The sequence below is a fragment of the Podarcis pityusensis genome (genome assembly GCF_964106645.2).
Source record: "Podarcis pityusensis genome assembly, chromosome: 17".
In the NCBI taxonomy this organism is placed as follows: Eukaryota; Metazoa; Chordata; class Lepidosauria; order Squamata; family Lacertidae; genus Podarcis; species Podarcis pityusensis.
Genome location: NC_138042.1, coordinates 33,289,762 through 33,302,091, shown reverse-complemented (window position 1 = coordinate 33,302,091; position 12,330 = coordinate 33,289,762). Strand labels below are relative to the sequence as shown.

Below are 12,330 nucleotides of genomic sequence, written 5' to 3'. Positions count from 1 at the left end.
GCACTTAGTCAAAACTTAGTCAACCTTAGTCAGTGCTCCAAGAATATAACAACTGCATTTACTCTTTGGAGAACTCACACTATGAATAGAAAATATTGGATCACGCCCCATTCTCAAAAAAAGATTACCTTCCACAAACTTCCACTCACTGACAGCAGGAATGCCCACCCAACCCTGTAGCTCTGTATGACATTCAGTCACGTGCTATTATATATAGTCATGTGAGCAGAACAAATCAGGAGGGAGCTTGCGCAAGATTTTAGCTCCTCCCCCATGAATCGGAGAATCAGATTGGATTGGCTAACAGGAAATAAGATACCACCTTAAATAAAAGTGGCTTCTTAAGAGAGAATTATTGCATTTTTTAATCGTCTCACATAGAAGAAATATCACCTAGGTATACATGCATCGCTGAGCATTTAATAACTATTTGGGTGTTTGGCTGTTTAAAGAGCTCCCTCAGGAATCCTTATTGGAAGGATTGTGTACCTGTCTGTTGGGTAGGCTAGGATTATGATTTCCATTTTGCCCATGAGGTAAAATTTGAGCTGGAGAGTCCTCAGTTGCATTCTGACCCACGGCACTATCCTTTAGCTTTTCTCTGGTAAATGTTTTGTTTTTATTCTGTACAACTTTTCTTTAGAATTAAAAGCTCATTTTTTTCTGAACAGGAAGGCAGGCAGATATCTCGACCTCTAGTTCATCACTCATCACATGCCCCTGAAGACTATATAAACTATATATGGCAGCTGGCATACCAATAAGGAGGAGGGGAGGAAACACAGGTCACTGTGGCTTCCTGAGCGGAGGAGCCCCCTAAGGAAATTCTGCGTCTGGTTACATGTCTTTGACGGTTCCCACCAACTCTGCCACTGTTCCCTGACTTGGCTGAAACCTTCATTTGGCTGTTGGTGTCTGTGGTGAAACTCAGGGAGGAGCCATTACTGTATGAGAGTAAATCATTGTGGGGACAGGGGGCTCACAATGATTCATTTCTTCAAGAGGCCTTTACAAAAACCCTCCCTTGCTTAACAAATGGGCTCTAGCCAGGGTTTCACAGCAGATCTAACAATGCAGAACTTCACAGCCTTTTCAGACTTGGGAGCCACCATTATTTCCAATCGAAGAACCACTTTTAATATTTGGCCACATATTTTATTCATTCGTTCCTTTTATTATTATTATTATTTCTGGAATTTTTGTCCCACGTTCCTAACCCACAAGACTTCCAAAGTGGCCTAAAACATCTTAGGTGTCCTGCTCTTTCTCTCAGTCCGTTTCCCTTATCTCCATGCATCATTCTCACTCTCTATGCCTCTTTCCCCTTAAAAACAATTACAAAAAGAAGATGGCATTTGGTACCCCTGGAGTGACCCAGCTGAGGCTGCTGGCATGAATTCCAGTTCTGAATCATGCTCCATCAGTTGAAGAACACTGGGGTAGAAGAACCCACAGAGAACTTCTGTTTATTGGATTTCTCATGAAAGATGGGGCTGACTAAGTCTATAATCTGCTCAAGAAAGGATAAAATCCTCACTACTTCCATTAAGGGTGCAGAAAGATTTCTATAATCATCTTTCTGCACAATTATTGCCCCCGCAAGTTTTTAAGGTAGGTCTTTAAGTGGTTCAGTTGTTGTGATGAGAAGTTGTTTGAATTCACTCTTATTAAATAATATCTCCTCTCACAGTGACCCTCTTTCTCTTTCTAGGAATCTGTCCCTGAGGGAATATCATTCTGGAGACCCTGCTCTCAAAACACTTTATGAGGCAAAGTATGGGCAATATTACCAAGCCTGGTAACACAGTGTTCCAACAATATCCTGTATTTTGGGAAAGGGACTAGGCTCACTGTTTTAGGTAAGTACTTCTTCAACCATGACTTGAAATATTGAATAATCATTCCCTCATTCCTGGGAACTGTAGTTCTGCCAGGGATAGGGAATATTGCTCAGCACCCTCATTAAACTACAATTATTTGGAGGAAAGCATGGCAGCTGAACTTCCACGAGACCAAACTAAATGTGTCTGTGTGTGTGTAGTTTAGACCCTTTCTGTCTGAAGACATCCCCTCTTCCTAGACCACTATTGGGCAAACAACATTCCCTTCAGCTTGTTCTCTAGAGCCTTAAGTTTAAACAAATCATCTCAGTCCTGGGCATATGAGATTATTTTCCAAAGCTACATATTTGATTCTTTAGACTGCAGAATATATACTTTGGTATGCACCCTTCCCCATTTCAAACTGTCTTTTAAAAAAGTGATAATACTAAATAAGGAGAGAAGCATTATACATAAAATAGGTGTTGTGGAATGTCTTGGCTTAAAATATAAATAGAACAAACAGGTTTTACAAGCAACGAAGAGTCCTGTGACTTTCTTGGTTCAGACTGCAGTGCAATTAAATGCAGGTATATAGGGGAACCAAGAAAGAAAAAGTTTGCTGAGTGGAGCCAAAGGGACATACCACAGAAAAGGCAGCAGCAGTCCTGTCTGGCACCTTTCCCTACAGCTGACCTTTGCTTCTTGGCCACACATCCTAAATCTCCCAACTGAAGATAACTTTTTGTGCATCTGCCAGAGGCAGGCTCTGATCTGTGAAAGCACACGATACACCATAAATCTATTAGTCTTTAAAGTGCCATCACGAGACTGGTTTTGCTACAGTAAAATCTAACATGCAGATGCCCCTTTGGGACTTGGTTGATCCATGAGTAGGTTTGCTAGGTATCTTCCCCACTTCTTCCATAGTTATCTTGGAGAAACAGAGGGAGGTCAATATGAAATTCTATGAGATGAACTGGGTCTGGAGACAGGGCAGGGTGGAGAGAAATATTCTGGAGGTTTCCCCACCTAAAGATAAGAAGTCCCATCATTTTCTGAAAACACTGTTGACGTGATTTTGTTTTTATCTTTGCCGTATGAGATAAGTCACTTGTGAGCTCCTAAATCACCCTGTCTTAACCAGAGATAACTTCTCTGGGAAATTTATTCTTGCTACTCTGTTTAACACTGTGTCAAACACCCCACTGAACTTTGGCCAAGGAACCAGGCTGACGGTTCTAGGTGAGTTTTTTATCTCCCTAAGAAAATTCTGTTTGTTAGTAGAAACTAATAAGGAACACAATCTCCAGGAAAGGTTTTCTGTGTGCAAGCCCAATTAAAATCCCCTGCTCAAGAGAAGAGTTATGTTTGTTTTGGAGGACATCCAAATGAGCTGTGTCCCAAGACTACAATCGTATCCCAATTAGTAAGAAGCTAAAAACGTGCCCCTCTCGCAAATGCAGAAAATAAGCAGAGTTATAGAATTGTAGAGTTGGAAGGGACCCTGGTGGTCATCTAGTCCAACCCCCTGCAATGCAGGATTTTTTTTTTTACCCAGGGTAGGGCTTGAACCCTTGACCCTGAGATTAAGAAGTCTCATGATCTACCAAGTGAGCTATTGATATTCTCAAGATTTAACCTAAAAATGGGAGTAGGAAGAAAGAGGCATCTTAATCTGAATCAAACAATGAAAATCCTGGACATATGTTAACCATAGAGGCTGCAATTTCATTCTGCAAGGGTCATGGTCAGGAAACACAATTGTACCAGAGGAAATTAGGACGTGCCTTCCCACCCCTTGTTCATTTTTTGGCTGGCAATTGTTGGGCCAGGCAGGTCAGAAAAAGGCGAGAGAAAGGCAGTATCTATGTTAGAAAACGCCATTGTTTTTAGGTGATGGCTTTGTCACTGTGTACTCTGAAGCTTACTTTGGGAAGGGCACTCGACTCACAGTACTTGGTAAGAAAATCCATGGTGAATTGTTTCATTTTTTTGTATTGGAATTGGCTAATTGCGACAGAGGTTTGTAAAAGCAAAGGGGTCTGGGATGTAGGTCCTTTTTAAACTGTTCCCTAAAATGAAATGGGGATGCTGTGAATCAGCACACCTACCAAGAAAATTTGTTAGTCATCAAGACTTATTTTGGACTCCCCTGAGCAGCAATAGATGTTTTTGCCTTAGGAGCAATCCCCAAATTCACTGGCAATTTTGCTCCAGGAGAAGTTTGGGGACTACTTAGGTTGGTGTGCGTACAGAAGGAGAGAAAGAGTTTCAGCTAATCTTATTCACACCTAATTGGCTCCCTTCAAAACTCCACAGGTGTTTTGCCTGAGGAGGAACTCTTAAATTCCACCTCTGTTTGAATCAAAATGTCTGTGGCAAGTCTCCAACGAACCATTTCAGTGCAGGAACAGACTGGCTAAATAATTAGTAGGGACACCCAAGAGAGGTCTTTTCATTCTCTGCAAGGAGTAACTCTTCACATCTGTGCATCACTTGGTGTCTTAGCACCTGATTACTGAAGGCTGGATGTGATAAAGCGAGGGAAATTGTTGAACTACAGTTCCCGTCAGCACCAGTGAGCTTGGACAGTGGTCAGAAATTATGGGATTTGTAGTCTGGCAACATTTGGAGGGCTAAATGTTTCTCACCCCTGTGATAAAGGCACAACTAAACCCAAGTTGTGCTGATTTTTCTATAAAGCTGGGGGAGGTTTGAAGAAAGGGAGGAGGGGGCTTGAATCCTTCCTTTGTGCATGCTCTCTCCATGGAACTGCTACTCTCTGGCTGGTCCCCCCCCCCAAAAAAGGGATTACTTCCATTCATGAAGCTCCACTGGGAGAAATATTGCTGGAGAGAAGTGATTTCAGAGACAAAATGAAAGTGTGGTGGAAAGCTCTGGATGGAAGTTTTCATTCCTGCCTGCCAAACCATGCTTTATATCAGGGTTTCCCAAACTTTCCAGCTGTTTTTGGACTACAATTCCCATCATCCCTGACCACAAGCCCTGCTAGCTAGGGACGATGGGAGTTGTAGTCCAACAACAGCTTTATACCATACCTTCACCCACCTCCCCCTGCTTTATGGAGACTTTGGGCGGTCAGATGCGTTGCCCAAAGGGATGACAAAAAGAGGAGGCCAACTTGCTTGGAATTTTATATGTACGGTATATATGCCAATTTATAAAATAAGTTTGCATAATTGGACAGCCCTCAGGTAGAAGACACCTTCAGACACAGGACTGTCCTCCAACAGCCCTGAAAATAGGCCACCCTAGAAGGAATTGGTGGTGACCCATTTCACGGATCTCTGCTGATCATCAACCTTGGCTCTGAATTTGTGAGATAGCTTCACTGAGAAGTGTTGCATGCAAAGTCATGTGAGCATTCTATAAGATAGAATGAAATGGTGTGAAAATTCTGTCTGGGGGTGTTAGGTCCTTAAAGTCCCATCCACACACATGCAAATTATCACAATCCTAATGTAGTAGCAGATTCCATTCTCAGAGAGCATGCAGGTGACCTTCTCAGCTCATCTATCGTTGTCCTGGAGCCTCCAAGGAATTAAAGGGCTGAGGGGGAGGGGGAGAGATGTTGTCAAGAAACAGATGCCTTAGATAAGGTGTGCTCTGCAATTAATTTCTGTGACAGATCAGGAGGAAACAAATGTCTCTGCCTTCCAACAGAAAGCCTCATTTCTTTTCATGTCTTATCAGCATTGGGTAACTTATGAAGTAGTGGCAGAGAGGAGGAACTTTGACAGAGCAGCTTTCCAACCGTAGCAGACAGAGGATTACCTTGTGGGAAATCAAAGTGGGGTTATTTCATGAGCTAGTTGGCTGTGCAAACACTGATCCGTTACACTTTGGAGCAGGGACCAGGCTGACTGTATTAGGTAAGAAGACGAATCTTCTCACGAACCTCTGTACTGAAAAAATGGTAAATCTAACATTCTTTCGAGTTCCACGTTGCTATCTTAACAAAACTAGATATATATTGTGTGGCACAAATTGGCTGACCTGCAGGAAACCTTCTCCTCCTAACAAGCAGCTTGGCTCCAAACATTGACTCCATAGCTGTCCCAGACAAAATGGAGAGCTTTGTTAAACAAACAAACAAAATTAGGAATTGGTTTGCCCAAAACTGTACTGAGGGCTCAAAGGTTGTTGTTGTTGTTTAGTTGTTTAGTCGTTTAGTCGTGTCCGACTCTTTGTGACCCCATGGATCAGAGCACGCCAGGCACTCCTGTCTTCCACTGCCTCCCGCAGTTTGGTCAAACTCATGCTGGTAGCTTCGAGAACACTGTCCAACCATCTCGTCCTCTGTCGTCCCCTTCTCCTCGTGCCCTCCATCTTTCCCAACATCAGGGTCTTTTCCAGGGAGTCTTCTCTTCTCATGAGGTGGCCAAAGTATTGGAGCGTCAGCTTCACGATCTGTCCTTCCAGTGAGCACTCAGGGCTGATTTCCTTCAGAATGGATAGGTTTGATCTTCTTGCAATCCATGGGACTCTCAAGAGTCTCCTCCAGCACCATAATTCAAAAGCATCAATTCTTCGGCGATCAGCCTTCTTGATGGATCAGCTCTCACTTCCATACATCGGGCTCAAACGTAGCCACAGGCAATCCATTGCACATTCAATCTGAAAGCTGAAAAAGAGAGAGAGAGCAAAAGGCCAATCTCTTAAAGCCCGGGGGGAGAGGAGACAGAAGCAGGAAATATAAATGTGTTAGCTGGACTGATGTGTCATAGGAACATAGAGATAGAAGGGGCCGTGAGGGTCCTCTAGTCCACCCCCTGCAATGCAGGAATCCTTTTGCCCAATGTGGGTTTCGAACCCATGACCCTGAAATTAAGAGCCTCACGCTCTGCCATCTGCTCCAAACAGCGGAGGATGAATATGATCAGAATCTGCACATTTTGCAGAAGCCCTCCTCATCTACATAAACAAGGCAGTCATTGATATAATACATTAGGAGTAAATAGCATGGTATTTAGAAATATAAGCACTGGAAAGATGGGAATTGTGGCTGCCCATACCTGCGACCACCTGGTTCATGGGTTACATTTGACCATGCTAGTGTATATACTGGGACAGTTGTCTCTCAACTTAGTGCCATCCAGATGTTCTGCACTCTAGCAGCTATTCACCCTGGCCAGCATGTCCAGTAGGCATGATCGGAGCTGTAGTCCCAAACATCTGGAGGGCAGAAGGTTGGGAAAGCCTAGATCATGGGTAGGCAAGCTAAGGCCCGGGGGCTGGATCCAGCCCAATCGCCTTATAAATCCGTCCCGCGGACGGTCCGGGAATCAGCACATTTTTGCATGGGTAGAATGTGTGCTTTTATTTAAAATGCATCTCTGGGTTATTTGTGGGGCATAGGAATCCATTCATTCCCCCGCCCCCTAAAAAAATACAGTCCGGCCCCCCACAAGGTCTGAGGGAGAGTGGACCGGCCCCCTGCTGAAAAAGTTTGCTGACCCCTGGTCTAGACAATACTGCTTTGTCTGGACGGTACATAGTCTAATCTAGGGCAAGGCAACTTCCTATGTTCCAGGAGTATCTGGGAAGCTGTGGAGCAAGTTTGGGGAACCTGTGGCTTGCAGATGTTGCTGTGTTTGTTAGGCCAGAGGCTTTTCCCAGCAGCAGGCAGCCAGATAAAAAGTTAAGGGCAAAGCGGTTGCCTGCGCAGGTGGTGTTCTCTTTGAGAGACCTTCCCCAATCTTTGAGGAGAGATATTCCCTCTTTGGTGATAACGGTTTCACACTGTGTTACAATAACCCTCCGAGCTTTGGCCAAGGAACTCGACTGACTGTTTTAGGTAAGCAGAAGGGGTTGGCAATGTGGGGGTGGAATTAAAATAATGGCTCATTTTAAGGGCTGCAAAAGCACTTCAGATATCTGCTCACATTTAACGATTTACTGTATATGGTAAATTTTACAGGAGTGACAATTATGTGAGGTACGGCAATGTCATCGTCTGATTATTTTATTTCCACTTGAGGCAGCATCTCTAGTTATTTCTCATTGCTTGCTCTCCTCCATTTTCTCCCCACAACAGCCTTGTGAGGTAGACTAGACCGAGGGGGAGAGAGCGTCTGAGCCAAGGCCCCCCCAATGAGTTTCATGGCTGAGTCCTAGATGGGCATTCTAACCACTAGATCACACTGCCTTTCATTTATTGGTTCTCATCACCTTAACAATACCTGAGAAAATGGAAAGTTGTGTGTGTGTCTTGTGCTTCCTCCAGGATTTCCCAAATCTCTGTTTATTGAGCCCTTGAGGAGTTTATAAAGTTGTTGTTGTCCCCAAACCGAATTCCCATAAGTGAAAGAAAGTAAAGAAAGAATTGTTTTAGAAGTGAAACTCCACATTCTTTCCCACCACCTAGGCTCCTTTTGACCTCTTGACTTCTAGGTCTTTTTTCACCCTCTGTCCCAGATGGTCAATTTCAAGCACTTTGGGAAACTCCACCGACCTAGTTCCAACCTCAGTTTATTAGCACATCTGGCTTCACCAGACTCTGGGAGGCAAACGCCTAATGTAGAGCCAAGCACACAAATTACAGCAGGCAAAGCCTTAAGCTGTGGGAAACAGGGGAAGCAGCTCAGGAGTGGGAACAGGCATAACAAACACACAAACCTCTCCCTGTCCTCACCTGCGTCATGTTGGGAGGCTAGGTGCCTTTAGCTCTTTAGTAAAGGTTTGCCTACAGGAATGTGATGCCGTGTTCCGCTGAAAAGCTGCATTTCGGACAAGGAACGCGGCTCACTGTACTAGGTAAGAAACACATGAATGGTAGGCGCAAGGAAGTCTTGCCACAGGGCTGGCAGCACGAGAGAAAGCAGAAGCAAATAAATTAAAAATGTGCCTGTGCAATTGATGCAAACCTCAGCTGAATCTACAGAATCCAGGGACTCGGGAAGCCATAAATGATTTGGGCAAAGGTTTGTGGTTTTTTGTTTTGCATTGTAACATTTAAAAAGATGAGATTCAAAGCACACTTTTGGTGAGGGATTCTAGTCAGAAACACTAATGTTTTTGAGGATGAGTGGGACCCTTTAAATGAATGTTGGGATTGTCTGGCATTTTGGGTTCTCTCGGTGGGTGGAATGGTAGGCAAGAAATTTGCCAAAGGTTGCAAGGCATGTAGGACTGTATGATTAGCACCCATTTCCTTTAACTGTCCCCATTGATTTCACTAGGAAGGACTGATGCACAGGCTTCACTTTTCTGCTGAATCTTAAAGGGGCCACTCAGCTCTGGCTGGATTGCGTGCGGAAGTAAAACGCTGGCATCTCTAAGATTTCCAAGTTGAGTGTCAGAATATCTACTCTTAAAAGGAACCAAGGAGGCGGCAGGCAGGGGGCACAGAGGAACTAAAATAGCAAAATGCACGGTGGCCACAATTCAAAGTACGATACAAACCCATTCAGGAAAAAGGACCCCTGTGAGAATAACAACAACAGTCAAAATTATTATAGCTTATAGTTTAAGAGCACCCATGAGTTCATGGCTGTTGTGGGATTTGAACCAGGGATTGCATGGATTTGAACCTGAGAAAACATTGACTTAAAAAAACACACCATGAACTCTACAAAAAAAAAATGATATCAGGAGAAGGCAAAGCAACACTTTATCTTGTGCCTTGGCTGAGCTCTGGGATCTGGTTTTGACACCAGGACTTAACTCTGGTGGATATGAAGAAAGGAAAAAGAAAAATGGGCAGAATTAGGGCCAAGTGAGTTGTGGTGTTAAGGATATCTCTGCATTTAACATGCAAGCATTTAAAAATGCAAGCAGCAGCAACAGCTGGGAGAGAATGATAATTACTGGGATTGCAGCAGGGGTAGGTGGGTAGAAATGTAACCATTTCCTTCACTCCTGCAGTCCTGAAGCAAACCCCTCTTCTGAAATGGATTTGGGGGGGGGCACATTGGCATACAGCCCACCCCAGCTGCTATGATCTGGCAGGGAACGGGGCTCCTTGAGGAGAGCCATTTAACCATGAATGCATAACCATTTCACTTCTATTTTCAGGCTCAACAGCTATCACTGTTGCTTTTATAGCCTGCCTGTCTTGCGAGAAGCACAATGTGGTATACATGATTCTCCCACAACCCCATTTTATCCTCACAGCTCCCTGTGAGTTAAGGTTAGGCGGAGAGACTGAGATGGGTCCAAGGTCGCCCAGTGGGTTTCATGTGGCCGAGTAAGGATTTGAACCCTGGTCTCCCAGGTCCTTGTCAAGCAACAATCTAACCATGACACCTCACTGGATTTCTGCACCACACTGGTTGTAGTTTGTGGAGGAGGAAAACTAGTTGTAGGGTCAACGGCTACTTCTGGAGTTCCACATTGGCCTAGTTCTCAAGGTGGTAAAAGAATACATTGGTACCTCAAGTTAAGTACTTAATTCGTTCTGGAGGTCTGTACTTAACCTGAAACTGTTCTTAACCTGAAGCACCACTTTAGCTAATGGGGCCTCCTGCTGCTGCCGCGCCACTGGAGCACGATTTCTGTTCTCTTCCTGAAGCAAAGTTCTTAACCCGAGGTAATATTTCTGGGTTAGCAGAGTCTGTAACCTGAAGCGTATGTAGCCTGAGGTACCACTGTATATGGACGCCCTATTTCATATTGCAGGTGGGGACTCACGCGACTAAATTTCTTGAATCTTTTCATGTTTCGGGTTTTAGAGTTCTGGTAGCCCCGATTTCTGTCTGGAAAATGTGTTTCCACCTTCACCAGAGCAGGCTTCAGTGATGAGAGCCCCTCACCCCCAGTCTAAAAGTGGTATACCCCAGACACACATTTGCTACCTAAGAGATAGGTCAAAGGACTTCAGTGGTACCTCGGGTTACATTCGCTTCAGGTTACAGACTCCGCTAACCCAGAAATAGTACCTCAGGTTAAGAACTTTGCTTCAGCATGAGAAGAGAAATTGCGTGGCAGCAGCAGTGGGAGGCCCCATTAGCTAAAGTGGTATCTCAGGTTAAGAACTGTTTCAGGTTAAGAACGGACCTCCAGAACGAATTAAGTTCTTAACCCGAGATACCACTGTACAGTCTTTGTTGACCCTGAAACTTACCTCCTCCAGAACTACTTGTTTTCACTGAAAATCCTTTTGACAACTGGAGGGGATGGTGGTAGATACAGATCAGCCCTAAAGAGGACTGCTGGTGTGGCAATTCGCACAACCACAACTAGGGATAGGAGAATATATCCATTTTTGTTTCTCTCCATTTGCCATTTTTACACTTAAGTTCAGGTTCCCACATCAGTTTCTTTTTTTAAAAAGCCCTCGTGAAAATTCACCAGAATTGTAATATTAATATATACATTTTTGCAAAGCAAGTTTCCCCACTATAATGCATGTTTGCAGAGTGCTTTGGCTAATATATGCATTTTATGCACATGTTATCCTAGCCTTTTTGTACATATTACTCTGCTGGAGAACTGCATTTTACACTCACTGGGAAGCAAGAGCGGGAGACCAACGTAACCAACTTTTTAAAACTGAAGACTGGAAACCCTTTATGGAACATTTGAGAAAGAACTATAGTAAAATGAAATGGCTGGCAGAATTTGAATGATGAGCAGCGGATTGAGAATGACAATAAATGGAATAGAGGAAATGTGTATTAGATATAGTTTGACGTTTAATTAAAAAAAGAGACAAATGCATTTCAAAATTCGGGGAAGCTCAAAATTCAAAGGATGCTTGTGCTTTGGTTCACATCTTCTTGCAGAAAGTTTGGTAGGTTTGCCTTTAAATGTGAACTGAATTGAACTCCCTCCATCCCCATCCCTAGTCACAGCCACCATCTCACTTAAAACCCACTCCTCCAGAGTTGACAATTCAGGGGATCAGTAGGTGCCCCCTCCCCACTTAAGGGGTCAGATGTGGTCCTGGGGTCTCCACTTGTCTCCCCCTTTTCCTGTTCTCCAGCTATCGAAAACATCTTTAAGTAAACCCCAAATAGTCTGCTGTAGAAATGCAGTTTGAGTGTGAACTTGCATGGCAAAGATATACTGTATTTTTCACTCTATAAGACGCACCAGACCACAAGACGCACCTAGGTTTTGGAGGAGGAAAACAAGAAAAAAAATATTCTGAATCTCAGAAGCCAGAACAGCAAGAGGGATTGCTGCGCAGTGAAAGCAGCAATCCCTCTTGCTGTTCTGGCTTCTGGGATTGCTGTGCAGCCTGCATTCGCTCCATAAGATGCACACACATTTCCCCTTACTTTTTAGGAGGGAAAAAGTGAGTCTTATAGAGCAAAAAATACAGTATCTAAACAATAGTTTGATGGGGTGCTTTTTTTCCAAAACAATGTTTGGGGTACTCTCATTTCGACTCAAGAAAAAAAAACACAATTTTATAGTTCAGATTGGGGGGGAATACAGTAAATGGACAAAAGGACAAAGATTCACAAAATGTTTAGGGGTCTGCGTCCCCCCAGGAAAAAAGCACTGGTTTGCTGCCTAGAGAAGAAGACAAATGATTTTC

General features: G+C 43.8%; 1 gene segment (V, D, J or C); it reads left to right on the top strand.

Annotated features, from left to right (window-relative positions):
- LOC308466248 (T-cell receptor beta-2 chain C region-like) overlaps nucleotides 1-12,330 on the top strand; it is a 66,517-nt gene that overhangs the window by 45,623 nt on the left and 8,564 nt on the right. The window contains exon 3 of the C gene segment in view: nucleotides 3,717-3,782.